Genomic DNA, 15,547 nt, shown 5'->3' with positions numbered 1-15,547 from the left:
TCCACCTGTCTCGGCCTCCCAAAGTGCTGGAATTACAGGTGTGAGCCACCACGCCAAGCCTGTTTGTACTTTTTTTGAGTAAAAATTCTTATTTTTTGATTGTTTAAACTTTTCCTTCTTTGATTACTAGAGGAGTAAAGTGTCTCTTCATACTAGCCATTGGGATTTCTTTTTCTACAAATTACCTATTCATATAATTTGCATGTGTTTCTTTTTTTGTATTTCATCAATTCTAAGTTGTACTTTGTTTACATTTTAAGATCCTTGAAATTGGGACACATATTACAATAAATTAATATCTGCTTCATTTATCTGTTACTGTATAAAAAACCACCCCAAAATCTAATTTGCTTAAAACAACAATTTCATATATTTCACAGTTTCATGGGTTGACATGGCTTACCTGGATGATTTTTCTCATGGTCTTGCCAAGAGTCTCTCATGAAATTGCAGCCAGATGGCAGCTGGGATTGGAGTCATGTGGAGACTCCACTGGGATTCTGAGAGACTGCTTGTTCTCTCTCTCCCTGCATGTAGTCTCAGGACTTCATTTTATGGTCTCTCCAACAGAGTAGCTTGGCTTGTTACATGGCATTTCAGAGCTCCCAAGAACAAGAGCTTCAAAAACTATAGGAAGAAGCTGCAAGATTTCTTTGAATTGGCCACAGAAGTCATGTATTACTTCCATTACATTTGATTAGTCAAGTACATCATAAGGTCAGCTAGGATTCAAGAAGAGTGAAACAGACTTCACCTCTTGAGGGAGGAGTAGCAAGATCACATTACAAAAGAGCATGTGGTTGGAGATATTATTGTGGCCACCTTTGGAAACACACATTGTTATGAGCTGCCATTTGGCCACAAATTTCATCTCTCTCCCACATACAAAATGCACTTAGCCTCTTCCTCAAAAGCCTCATCTTCTTAAGCATAAGTCTAAGATTTCATCACCTAAATCAGATGTGAATGGAGTCCTTTGGGTGAACTTCCTTAGGTACTACTCCTTGAGCACAGGAGACAAGATATCTCAACCCGAAGACATTTGAACTTAAGAAACAAGATATCAGCCGGACGTGGTGGCTCATGCCTGTAATCCCAACACTTTGGGAGCCCAAGGCAAGTGGATCACCTGAGGTCAGGAGTTCAAGACTAGCCTGGCCAACATGGTGAAACCCCATCTCTACTTAAAAAATACAAAAATTAACCGGCGTGGTGGTGGGTACCTGTAATCCCAGTTACTTGGGAGGCTGAGGCAGGGAGAATTGCTTGAATCTGGGAGGCAGAAGTTGCAGTGAGCCAAGAGTGCACCACTGCACTCCAGCCTGGGCAACAGAGCAAGACTCCATCTCAAAAAAGAAAAAAGATATCTGCCATGCACACAAACCCAAAAAAGATGGTGAGACAAAGAAAGGATAAGGGCATAAATATTCCTATTCAAAAAAATTGAGAGAACAGGAAGCACATAGCAATCACTCATCATAGCAATTCTGGCTGGGAACACATTGCCATTCCTCCAAGAGGGCCCAGCCCTGCAATCATCAAAGTGCTTCTCCATTCCTCTTCCCTCTGCTTTCTGGGTTCTAAGATCTTCCTTTTAAGTTATCTTTCCTTTTCTATAAGACATTGCCCATGTTTGCTGGTCAATATCAAACTGCTTCCTGACTATAAAAGTTTGAAAACTCAGAGGCCTCTTTTTATTTTTTTATTTTCAACTGTCTCTCCCTTTCAGTACAAGGCAGCAAAATTCTTTGAAAAGCTGTATGGACTTCTTTTCTATCAATCTATAACCATTCCAGTAAACAAAAGCCACACTGATAAATCATAAGACAGGTCCCTCTCTACCTTCGACTGAGAAGAAAAGTGCTGGGTAACAACGCTCTTAAGTTTCTTAGAAGCCTCTAACAGAAAAGGTCTAAGAAACACGTCCTTGGGATTTTTAGTAGACTTTTTGCCTAGCTGAGAGGGTTCAGGAGGCATTATTTTAAATCTTTCTGAGGTCTACACAAAGGTCTACAGCTGTAATCTTGAAATCTTGACCCTGAGGCCATACTTTTAGTGGCAGTGCCCTGAATTTGATCTTTTGCTCTGTTGTAATTTATTACTTTAATAATCTTTTACTGGAAGAGAATGGAGATGAGAAACAGTTTTGTTTTCAATCCTAAAAAATCTGGCGAAGAAATGTGTTGCCTCTAGATTCTAGTTGAAAACTGAGCAGTTACTTCTTTAGTTCATCTCCTTCTTTTTTTTTTTTTTTTTTGAGACGGAGTCTCGCTCTGTCACCCAGCCTGGAGTGCAGTGGCGCGATCTCTGCTCACTGCAAGCTCCGCCTCCCGGGTTCACGCCATTCTCCTGCCTCAGCCTCCCGAGTAGCTGGGACTACAGGCGCCCGCCACCGCGCCCGGCTAATTTTTTTGTATTTTTAGTAGAGACGGGGTTTCACCATGTTAGCCAGGATGGTCTCGATCTCCTGACCTCGTGATCCGCCCGCCTCGGCCTCCCAAAGTGCTGGGATTACAGGCGTGAGCCACCGCGCCCGGCCTCATCTCCTTCTTTACCTTATCACATGCAGCTAAAAGAAACGAGCTGGTATATTCAACATCCTAGGTGGATACTTCCTTAGCCACCTTATCACAAGCTGAAGCATTGCTAAACTTTTTGCCACTACATTACACAAGCGACCTTTTTTCTAGCTCCCAATAAAAAATGTGTTCCTTGTCCTTCCAGCCTTTACAAAGAATTTCTTAGAGTCCCTTCCAGATTCTTCTCATCACCTGGTCCCCAAACCAATGCCACATATTTTAGATTTTTGTTAAATCATCAGCCTTTCATAGTACCAGTCTCTGTTTTGGTGATAAATTGCTGCATGCAAACCACTCCAAAACTTAGCAGTTTAAAGTAATTATCATTTTCTTATTTCTCATGGTTCTATGGTTGACTGGGGTAAGGTGAGTAGTCTCGCATGGGGTACCTCAGTTAGATGATAGCTAGAGCTGGAATTACCTGAAGATTTGACTAGGATGCTGGGACAACTTGACCTCTCTCACTCTCCAGATAGACTTAGGTCCTCTCTACCTAGTCTCTCCAGCAAGTAGATACACTTGTTACAAGGCAGGTCAGGGGTCCCAAGTGCAAATGCGCCAAGAGACGGTAGAAGTTGCCAGGCTTCTATAACCTAGCTCTCCAAGACACACAACACCAGCTCCACAGCACTCTGCTGGTCAAGTGAGTCACAGGGCTGGACTGGATTCAAGGATAATAAAAATAGACTCGAATTCTTGGAGAAGCAGTATCAAGGACACATGGCAAAAAATCCTGTGGCTCATCAAAATACGCATGTCAAACAGGTGCAGTTTATAGTGCATAAATTACATCTCAACCAAGTTTTTTGTTTTGTTTTGTTTGTTTGTTTTTGAGATGGAGTTTCACGCTTTCGCCAGGCTGGACTGCAGTGGCGCGATCTCAACTTACTGCAATCTCTGCCTCCCAGGTTCGAGTGATTCTCCTGCCTCAGCCTCCCAAGTAGCTGGGATTACAGGCATGAGCCATCTCGCCTGGCTAGTTGTGTATTTTTAGTAGAGACGGGGTTTCACCATGTTGGCCAGGCTGGTCTTGAACTCCTGGCCTCAGGTGATCCACCCACCTCAGCCTCCCAAAGTGCTAAGATTACAGGCATGATCCACCACGCCTGGCAATAAAGTTGTTTTTAAAGGGCATGTCTGTTGGAAGATACGCGGTGATATGCATCTTTGGAAACAGTCTGTGACAGCATTTTGCACAGCTGCTGTCAGGTGGGCAGTGGTCGTGATTTACTTGCCTTTCCCTCTTCATGCATAAACTTAGTTGTCTTCCCATTGACATTCCCATTGAACAACTACAATCTCTCAATGTTTCAATCAATGAACCATTTAATAAGCAGTTGAAAAAGGAATCTGAATTCTAGTTGTTGTTTGAAATCTTTCAGTGATAAGTTCTTGTAAGATCAAAACATTTTGAGCATGAAGGTCTGCAGAATAGTTTTCAATAGTTTGGAAAACAACCCCAGAGACAATAGTGAGGCACCCCTTTAGAAAATGTCCTGTGATGTCACAGACCACACAACCACATATAAAAACAGAAAGTCTGAAAGTGATTCAGAAGAATTACATTCTAAATAAAAGTAAGTTTTAGTAAAATTTAATATCCGAGATGAAGATGGGAGGGAGGCACTGGACAGAAAAGCTAGCTGACATTCCAAATATATCATTGCTATTTCATGACGGGACAACAAATATTTGGGTTGAACAATATGAAAGTGTCCTTCTTATAGATCCAAACCATCAAATGGCGAAAAACCTCCTGATTTCAACCTAAGGGGTCCTACAGAATACTAAGGAAAGATTTCCTGACTTGGATAGCCCAACACAGAAGGCTCTTAAACAGAAAAATGGATAGCATGGTATTTATCTGTCAAGATGAGGCGAGAGAAGTTAAATTATATATTATTGTTCGAGGACAGACAAGGCCTAGGAACTTAGCACTGTGTGATTCTGTAATGAGTCTGTGCCATATACTGAAATTATATATTCATGATTATGGACCATTTCAAAATGGTAGCAAAATTATCACTATCCTACTTCTCTCCTACTTTTCAGAAAGTTTACTTTCCTATAATTGTGTGCCTTCTTTTTATTAAGAATCTGAAGTGTTTCTCAGTCTTATCTTCTCTTGACTTTTTCTTTACTAATTAGCCTTCTATTATTGATAGTTCCATTTTCCTTCTTACTGAAAGGTATCATTTCTTTTTTCTCTCTTACTCACTGTCATTCTAGTAGTGTCCATACCTGGCAATAACCTGAATGCATTGCGCAGACATTTCTGCTAATCAAATAATCTATCTTGGAAATGTACAGTAACAAAGGGAATAATTGAATGGCCACTAAAGAACTATTTGTGTCTGAGTATTATAAAAAGAATGCACACATTTTTCTAGAATCAAGGTAGTAAGAAAATGTTTTTTCCTCTAGTGATTGAATAGAAGAGACTTTACCCTTGATTGGCTACTAAACAAACAAAGAAAGAATCCTGGAAGAGAATCTGTAATCTCAGAACCCTCTGAAAAGTCACTGGACTGACTGCTTTAGCAACTGTCATTAATGGTGCAATTACTGGCATTGACTGAAAGAGGGCAGTTAAATCCTATAATGAGATAATGAGAATACTGTGTAGTAAGACATCAGTTGTTAAAGTGGTGTCATGAAGAAGAAGAAACAGAGGAAAAGGCCATGAACAGAAAAAAAAGGTTTTTAAAAAAGCATAAAATTATACATATGTCAAGAACAAATAAGATCGTTTTGTCAATCCTAAGTTTCTGTGTACACAAATTATTAGAGAAAAATACTTTTTAATCATTCTATTTGTAAAGTCATCAGGGAAGGAAAATACAATCTCACTTTCTAGTATTTCACATACGCAATCTAAGCTGGTTTTCTCATTCTTCTATTCTCAGTAAAAGCAGACAGTAGCCATCAAAAACAACAAATGAGAGAGGACAAAGAGAATAGACGCGGAGGCGAAGAGATAAGCTTTGAAGGTGATAACTAATGTTATATTTAGCAGTCGTCTACTTTATACCTATGACCAACTTATTGAATGAACAGAATTCATATATTGCAATCAGGAAAGAGCTTTATTCTCCAACCAGAGCCTCCATACCCTTGGACAACTTATCAGACAAATCATTTAGCTCTTCTAATAAATAAATGTAAGCTACTCTAACAGTCTCATTTGACTATCTGAGAAAGTTTAATCCAATCTAAATCAAAATGTTATTCTTATAACCAATTCATTTTTTGTTTCAATTTTTTTTTTTTTTTTTGAGACAGAGTCTCACTTTGTCGCCCAGGCTGGAGTGCAGTCCACGATCTCTGCTCACTGCAGCCTCCACCTCCTGGGTGGAGAATCAAGCGATTCTCCTGTCTCAGCCTCCCAAGTAGCTGGGATTACAGGTGCTTGCCACCACGCCCGGCTAATTTTTGTTTTCCTCTACATACAGCTCTCACAAACCAGCAGTGGGGGAGTGATGCAGCCCTCCAGCCTCAAAGATGGGGAATTCGAAGAAAAGGGAAAAGTCTTGCTCTGGTACTATTGTTCTCCGGCCATGATTTTGTGTGGAAGTTACCTGGGATGGTTTTTTGATGTGTCAACTTTGTTAGGCAATAGTCCCCTGTTACTCAATCCAACACTAATCTAGATATTTATTGAAGGTATTTTGTAGATTTCGTTAAAGTCCGTAACCAGTTGATTTTTAAGTAAGGGAAAGTATCCCAGATAATTTGGGTGAAATTGATTCAATATCAGTTGAAAGGTCTTAAGAGTGGAATTAAGGCTTCCTTGATGAACATGAATTTCTACCTATAGACAGCAGCTTCAGCAGCTTCGGCTTCTGCTAGAGAGTCCCAGCCTGTCCTTCCTGGCAGCCTGCCTTATGGATTTTGAAATTGCCTAGCCATGAGCCAATTCCTTGCAGGGTCTTGCTCAGTTGCCCAGGCTGGAGTACTGTGGCACAATCACAGCTTATTGCAATCTTGAACTCCTGAGCTCAAGCGAGTCTCCAGCCTCAGCCTCCTGAATAGGTAGGACTATAGGTAAGCACCACCACACCCAGCCAATTTTTTATTTTTGTAAGGATAGGGGGGGTCCCACTATGCTGCCCAGGCTGGTCTCAAACTCCTGGCCTCAAGCAATCCTCCTGTCTTGGCCTCCCAAAGCACTGGGATTACAAGCATGAGCCACTGCAGTACATCTTTTAACACAGGTGTCACTGAATTACAGGGATATGTTCTGATAAATGTAACCCTAAGCAACTTTGTTTTTGTGCAAAGGTCATAGATTGTATTTACACAAACCTAGATGGAAGAGCCTACCACACACCTGGCCTATATGGTGTAGCCAATTGCTCCTAGGCTACAAACCTGGACTGCATGTTACTGTAGGCAATTGTAACAAAATGGCACATATTTGTGTATCTAAATGTATCTAAACATAGAAAAGGTACCATGAAAAAACAGTATAAAACATTAAAAATGGTACACCTCGATAGGGCTCTTACCACGAATGGGGTTTGCAGGACTGGAAGTTGCTCTGGGTGAGTTAGTGAGTGGTGAGTGAATGTGAAAGCCTAGGACATTATTGTACATGACTGTAGACTTTATACACACTGTATACTCAAGCTATAGTAAATTCATTTTTAAAAATTTTTTTCATAAAGTTTATTTCATGATTGGTGGGTAGTGCATTTAACAGTTAAATATACTTAAATAATGTGTAGGTGACTGCATGGTTGCAGCATACTGGTAACTAGATACATAACCAATTCAACTAGAAGCCAGCTAACGAGTAGCTGTTTAAATATTTAAAATATAGCTCTTGTTTAGAGCCTTTGTTTTGATCACCTTCTTTGTGGGAAGAGCCTGGTGATCACAATGAAAATATATTAAAGCCAAATCTTCTGATATCCATTGCCATTTCTTTCAGCTGGATTAAGTCTCCAACTCCAGGACAAACCCAAGTCTTTGGCCTCCTCCATTAATGCGCTTTTTATCTAGCAGAGCAGAAAGTGCAAGCTTCACAGCAGGCTCAGAGTCTGAGTGTAAATGAAGTCTCTTTCTTCCCACTCCAATTAAACTACAGTTGTTGACTTTTGCAAAAATAGAAGCAGTGAAATGCAACTGATATTTAGCGGCAAGACAAAATGAGTGCAGTTGGCACTTGATGTCCGAGCAAGGTTTACTGAAGTGTCAAGATTGTCACATGCCTTCTGAAAAACTGAGCCTCCAAATTCTGCCCCATTATTGTTATTAGTGTGAAGCTCGAAGTCCCCCATCCGGTAGCCCACTGCAGTTATTCCTTGTCAGCTTTGACTTGGCACTGTCAGTGGTCATCTGGTACCCAGCAAGCCAGCTCTCATAACCAAGGACAGCTAAAGCATAGATTGCAGGTCCAGCAAAATCAAAATTAACATCACAAGCAAGGTTTATGCAGTCCCTCTTGCAAGAGGACTTGATTTTACCACTCTTGTTTCCTGTGATTGCTAAGAAGGTAGTATCAAATATTAGTTTCAGACCTTGACAAAGCTGGTCCAATTGTGATTTCTGTTCCCAGAGTATTATCAGTGTCTCATTTTTCTGGGAAAGTCACACCATACTCACACCGTTTATATTTGGTCTCCAAGACTTCAAAAGCTTTTCCAGTGTCTGCATTAAATGAACCAGATGTTGAGAATCCCACAGCACTGCGTGATTTTGTTCTCACATCCAGTTTTACCAACCCCAAACGAAATCCTTTGTTAAAAATATCTCTGGCAGCTTTGCCAAGGTTAACATATGATGAAGAAATCCACACTGGCCACATGCAGGTCTGCCCATAGGTCGCCATGGTGAGGCCACAGTAAGAGATGATCTGGTGGACTCCTAAGGAGGGCCACGGCCACCACTCCACTCTCAGCTGAGGCTGGTCAGCCGCCTCACAGTCAGGCCGCAGCTGCCGTGAAGTGAAATCTCTTTCTTCAATAATAAATTAACCTTAGCTTCTTCTAATTTTTTTACTTAATAAACTTTTTCCTTTTTGTGTTAACTTTTATTTTAGGTTCAGTGGGTACATGTGCAGGTTTGTTACATGGGTAAATTGCATGTCACTGGGTTGGGTGTACAAATGATTTCGTTACCCAGGTATGAGCACAGTACCCAATAGACAGTTTTTCCATCCTCACTGTCTCCCAACCTCCACTCTCAAGTAGCCCTCAGTGTCTTTTGTTCCACTCTGCCTCCCTGCATACTAAATGTTTACCTCCTACTTATAAGTGAGAACATGTGGTATTTGGTTGTCTGTTTCTACATTGGTTCACTTAGGATAATGGCCTCCAGCTCCATCCATGTTGCTGCAAAGAACATGATTTTATTTTTTATGGCTGTGTAGTATTTCATGGTGTAGATGTACCACACTTTCTTTATCCAGTCCACTGTTGATGGGCATCTAGGTTGATTCCATGTCTCTGCCATTGTGAATAGTGCTGCAAGGAACATGCACGTGCATGTGCCTTTTTGGTAGAACAATTTATATTCCTTTGGGTATATACTCAGTGATGAGATTGCTGAGTTGAATGGTAGTTCTGTCTTTTTTTTTTTTCTTTAAGTTCTGGAGTACACGTGCAGAACGTGCAGTTTTGTTACATAGGTATACACATGCCGTGGTTGTTTGCTGCACCCATCAACCCGTCACCTGCATTAGGTATTTCTCCTAATGCTATCCCTCCCTCTAGCCCCCTACCCCGACAGGCCCTGGTGTGTGATGTTCCCCTCCCTGTGTCCATGTGTTCTCATTGTTCAACTCCCACTTACGAGTGAGAACATGTGGTGTTTGGTTTTCTGTTATTGTGATGGTTTGCTGAGAATGATGGTTTCCAGCTTCATCCATGTCCCTGCAAAGGACATGAACTCATCCTTTTTTTTATGGCTGCATAGTCTTCCATGGTGTATATGTGCCACATTTTCTTTATCCAGTCTATCATTGATGGACATTTGGGTTGGTTCCAAGGTAGTTCTGTCTTAAGTTATTTGAGAAATCTCCAAACTACTTCATTTTTTTGTATTAATGCACAGCTTACCACACAAATGTATTGTACAGCTATACAAAAATATTTTCTTTCTTTATATCCTTATTATATAAGTTTTTTTCTATTTAATTTTTTTTTTTACTTTTTAAATAGCTTTGTTCAAAACTAAGACACAAACACATACATTAGCCGAGGCCTACACAGGGTCAGGATCTTCAATATCACTGTTCTACTTCCTCATCTTGTCCCACTGGGAGGTCTTCAGGGGCAATAACATGCATGAAGCTGTCCTCTCCTGTGATAACAATGCCTTGTTCTGGAAAACCTCCTGAAGGGCCTGCCCAAGACCGTTTTACAATTAACAAATTTTTTAATAGATAAGTATAAAGAATGTACTCTAAAATAACAGTAAAAAGTATAATGGCCAGGCACGGTGCCTCACGCCTGTAATCCCAACACTTTGGGAGGCCGAGGCGGGCGGATCACCTGTGGTCAGGAGTTTGAGACCAGCCTGGCCAACATGATGAAACCCGTCTCTACTAAAAATACAAAAAATTAGCCGGGCATGGTGGCGCATGCCTGTAAATCCCAGCTACTCGGGAGGCTGTGGCGGAAGAATCGCTGGCACCTGGGAGGCGGAGGTTGCAGTGAGCCGAGATCACACCATTGCACTCCAGCCTGGGTGACAAGAGTGAAACTCCATCTCAAAAGAAAAAAAAAGGATGGTATATTAAGTACATAAATCAATAACAGAGGCACATATTATCATCAGGTATTATGTATCATACATAACCGTATGTGTTATGGTTTTTACATGACTGGCAGTGAAGTAGGTTCATTTACACCAGCATCACCACGAACACGTGAGTAATGAGTAATGTGTTGTGCTGTGATGTTATGACAGCTATGATGTCCCTAGAGATAGGATGTCACTAGGAATTTTTCAGCTTCGCTATAATCTTATGGATATAATTACGGCATATGTGTGATCCATTGTTAACCGAAACATCACTATGCCGTGCATGACTGTATGTATCTCTTCTACTGGTTCTGCTTCTGTGGTTGAAACCTGACTGATACCAATTGTCCCTCATGGGGTTCTTCGATGGATTTTAGGAAATCCTACACAGAGATACATCCCTGAAGAATTTCTGCACTGCATCATTCCCTGATACAGGTGAGATGCTCTCTGGGAGGCCTCTTGTGACTTTACCTTAGCTCTCAACTTCTAGTGAAGCATCCAACATGGCTTCTTTCTTGTAGGATCTCCCACCGATAGGGAGTCCTCTTGGATAAAGCCCTTTGTAGAGGATGCAAACCCACATCTGCTACTTCTGGGATGAGGGGAGCTCATATACCCACTCACCAAATAGTGAAGCTGAGCCTTGAAGCCACCCCACCTTACCCTGTCATCAGGAGCAACTTCTGCTAACTTCTCACCACTGGGCCTCTCTAAACAATAGTCACACAAAAGTGTCTTTGTCCTCTTCAGTAAGGGACATAGGTCAGGTTCTTCCAAACACTTTTTTGTTCTCCATGCTGTCTCAAATTTACAAGCTCCCATAGCTGAGCAAGCATAGAGCCAAGGAGTAAGACTCTGTCCACCTTCAGCAAGCAGTGCCCAATTTCCCCAAAGTGCCCTCTTGTTTCACCTCTCACTTGGTATCAGGATGGGAGAGGAAATACCCCAGTAATCCTTTTTTTTTTTTTTTTAAAGAGTCTCATTCTGTCACCCTAGATGGAGTGCAGTGGTATGATTGTAGCTCATTGTAGCCTCTATCACCCAGGCTCAAGCAATCCTCTCACCTCAGCCTCCCTAGTAGCTGGGACTACAGATATAAACCACCTTGCCCAGCTAATTCTTTTATTTTTTTATTTTTATTAGAGATGACAACTTTCTACGTTCCCCAGGCCGGTCTTGAACTCCTAAGCTCAAGCGATCTTCCCGCCTTGGCCTCCCAAAGTGTTGTGGTTACAAATGTAAGCCACTACACCCAGACCCCAGCAATCTTTTGATTCACAAATTCTTTCAAGGAATTTGTCTCTGCAATCATGTAATCACCGGCAGGTTCTTCCTGCCCTCTGCACAGGCAAAATCAATTCACTGAGACTACGGCATAGCAGTAAAGAAAGAGTTTGATTGACAGGAGGCTAACTCACGTAGTAGAACCAGAAATATCACTCAAATCAGTCTCCCTGAAGGCTCAAAGTTTTGGGGGTTTTAAAGGATAGTTGGTGGTCAGAGGGCTAGAGAATGGGGAATATTGATTGATTGGGGTAAAATCATAGGAGTGTGGAAAATAGTCTTCATGCACTGAGTTGGCCTCTGGGTAGGGCCACAGGACTGATTGACTCATGAGTTGCAGGTCTGGCCCGAGTCAGCTGGTCATGAGAAATGTAACAGTCTGAAAAAAATCTCAAAAGGCCAATCTTGGGTTCTATAACAGTTGATGTCATCTACAGGAGTAATTGGGGAAGTTACAAATCTTGTGACCTCCAGAACAATGGCTGGTTATCGTTTCACTTTGCCTACATTTTAGCAGAATTCAGGCCCCTCTCATAATCCTAACCTGTGGCCTTTCATTAGTTTTACAGAGGTGGTTTAGTTTTAGGAAAGAGCTATTATCATCTTTGCTTTAAGGTTAAAGTATAAATTAAGTGCCTCCGGAAGTTAGTTTGGCCTACACTGAGGAATCACCGAAGACATCTTGTAGCTTAGAAGCAAAATGGAGTCAACTATGTCACTTTTCTCTTACTGTCATAATTTTGCAAAGGTGGTTTCAATCAGTCTCTATCTTTTCCTGATATGGGCTGTTGGTAATTGTCCTTAGACCAGTTTGGAAAGTCCTGTAGGGTATGCTAAGAACTCTCTTTGGAATATAGGATTTCTTAACACCTATTGTTCTCAGCTTTAGATTTTAACCAAAATTCTGAGTCAACCAAAAAAATCTCTTTCTAATATTTTATTATACTCATCACTGAGTAGCTTTCTGCACCCTCAAAAAAATCAATCATAGGTGAGCTTCTGTGATGATTAATTTTATGTGTCAGCTTAACAGGGCCATGAAATATCCATATATCTGGTTAAGTATTACTTCTACGTGTGTCTGTTCAGGTGTTTCCACTAGAGATTAGTATTTAAATTAGTGGAATGAGTAGATTCTCCCCCAGAAGGAACCAACCCTGCCAACCCCTTGACTTTGGGCCCCCAGAACTGTCAGACAATACATTTCCGCTGGCTTTAGCCACCAAGTTTATGGTACTTTGTCAGGGCAGCACTAGGAAATTAATACGGGTCAGACAAACTCAACCAATTGTCAGCCAGAAAATATTTAAATTTACCTTTAGCCTGGAAGCCCTTGCTTTGAGTTGTCCCACCTTTTTGAGCGAAACCAATGTATTTCTTAAGTGTGTTTGATTGATGTCTCATGACTCCCCGAAATATATAAAATTAAGCTGTGCCCCGACCACCTTGGGCACATGTTCCCAGGACCTCCTGAGGGCTGCGTCATGGGCCATGGTCACTCATATTTAGCTCAGAATAAATCTTCAAATATTTTATAGAGTTTGACTCTTCTTGTTGACAATATTTTGGTGCCCAAATACATGGAGCCTCAGAGAAGACTCAGGACCCTGAAAGAGTTGCTCGAAACCAGAGCTAAGGTACTAGCAGTTGAAGTCCCACTGAGTTCAAGCTTCTCCCCCGGTGGAACGGGTAAGTCCTCCTGAGCCCCAGACCTCCCCTTGGTTGACGGTCCTTGATTTATTCTGAGCTGGTTTTCTCCTAGGAAATTGTTGTTTAAGGATTCTAATTCTAATTCAGAGATGCATTCTAAAGGGAATTCTCTGTTGCTTTTTCTCCTAAAATTTATCTTGATTCTGAGGAACTGAACTGTTGTTTTCATAGCTAAATGAGAGACTGAGTTTTTCAGCTCTGAAGAGAAAGGGCTTTTGCCCCTCCCAGCCGAAAGGTGCCCCTGGGTGACCAGGGGCCTCACAGGAGTGCCTGAGGGGTTGAGCCCTCACCACATGCAGCAGCCCTGCAGGGAAATCCCCAACAAAAATTAATTCTAAAATGTTAAAATTAATTTCTGCCCACAGTCTCATGCCGTTGCAAGCTAGGCCTCCACAATTTGACCATTCTGTCACTACCCCCTGCCGGGAGATGCTATCTGGTGTGCTCACTGCAATCCCTGTTACATTGAAAACAGGTTACCCTATCTTATCAACCTTTACACAGAACATCCCCACTCCTCTTTGCCTTAACTACAAGCCAGCTGTTTCTTAAAAATTATGTCGTCTCAAAATGAGGCTACTAAGTTGCAAGGAGAGTGGAAGTAGTGGAAGAGAGGAAAGTCAGCATTTTTGTTATTGTTGTTTTCCTTGCTGACTCCATACCATTGTTTTTTATCATGTAAAAATAGTTCCTTTAGGCTGGGCACAGTGGCTCACACCTGTAATCCCAGCACTTTGGGAGGCCAAGGCGGGCAGATCACAAGGTTAGGAGTTCGAGACCAGTCTGGCCAGCATAGTGAAACCCCGTCTCTACTAAAAATACAAAAAATTAGCCAGGTGTGGTGGTGGGCTGCTGTAATCTCAGCTACTTGGGAGGCTGAGGCAGGAGAATCATGTGAATCCGGGAGGTGGAGATTGCAGTGAGCCAAGATCTCGCCATTGCACTCAAGCCCGGGCAACAGTGCAAGACTCCATGTCAAAAAGAAAAAAAAAAATGGTTCCTTTAATGGATAGTGATAATGGCTGCACAACATGGTGAATGTAATTAATGTCACTGAATTATACACTTGAAAATGGCTAAAGTGATAAACTTTATATTATGTACACTTTATCACAATAAAAACAATACCCAAAAAATAGCTTCTCTGAGGCACGTGCCACCTGCCCACCCCATCCACTACCTGTTCTCATCACTTTCATGATTGAAATCATGACTGACAGAGGCAGTGGCAAGAAAAGGGACTTTGCCTTTGTAACCTTTGACAACCATGACTCTGTGGATAAGACTGTCATTCAGAAATACCATACTGTGAATGACCACAACTGTGAAGTTAGGAAAGCACTGTCAAAGCAAGAGATAGCTAGCACTTCATCTAGCCAAAGAGGTCGAAGTGGTTCTGGAAACTTTGGTAGTGGTCATGGAGGTGGTTTTGGTGGGAGTGACAACTTTGGTAGTGGAGAAAACTTCATGGTCATGGTGGCTTTGGTGGCAGCTGTGGTTGTCATGGATATGGTGGCAATGGGGATGGCTATAATGGATTTGGTAATGATGGAAGCAATTTTGGAGGTGGTGGAAGCTACAATGAATCTTGGCAATTACAACAATCAGTTTTCAAATTTTGGACCCATGAAGGGAGGAATCTTTGGAGTCAGAAGCTCTGGCCCCTATGGTAGTGGAGGCCAATGCTTTGCCAAACCACGAAACCAAGGTGCCTATGGTGGTTCTAGTAGCAGCAGCAGCTATGGCAGTGGCAGAAGATTTTAATTAGGAAACAAAGCTTAGCAGGAGAAGAGAGCCAGAGAAGTGGCAGGGAAGCTACAGGCAACAGATTTGTGAACTCAGCCAAGCACAGTGGTGGCAAGGCCTAGCTGCGACAAAGAAGACATGTTTTAACGCAAATACTCATGTGCATGGGCAAAAAACTTGAGGACTGTGTTTGTGACTAATTGTATAACAGGTTATTTTAGCTTCTGTTCTGTGGAAAGTATAAAGCATTCCAACAAAGGGTTTTAATGTAGACTTTTTTTTTTTTGCACCCATGCTGTTGATTGCTAAATGGAATAGTCTGATCGTGAGGCTGAATAAACGTCTCTTTTAAAAAAGAAAAAGAAATAGATTTTAAGTGTTCTCACCTCACACACACAAATATGTGAAGTAATGCATATGTTAATTAGCTTATTTACCCATTCCACAATGTATATATATTTCAAAACAACATGTTG

At 41.5% G+C, this 15,547-nt stretch overlaps 1 protein-coding gene and 1 pseudogene across 1 annotated transcript in view; both read right to left on the bottom strand.

Moving 5' to 3' along the window:
- KLRG1 (killer cell lectin like receptor G1) overlaps positions 1-15,547 on the bottom strand; it is a 109,033-nt gene that overhangs the window by 53,993 nt on the left and 39,493 nt on the right. The window lies entirely within an intron of this gene.
- On the bottom strand, positions 7,518-8,412 carry LOC101141341 (voltage-dependent anion-selective channel protein 2-like; annotated as a pseudogene).

This window comes from Gorilla gorilla, chromosome 10 (genome assembly GCF_029281585.2).
Source record: "Gorilla gorilla gorilla isolate KB3781 chromosome 10, NHGRI_mGorGor1-v2.1_pri, whole genome shotgun sequence".
Taxonomy (NCBI): domain Eukaryota; kingdom Metazoa; phylum Chordata; class Mammalia; order Primates; family Hominidae; genus Gorilla; species Gorilla gorilla.
This window is presented reverse-complemented; position numbering and strand designations above follow the sequence as displayed.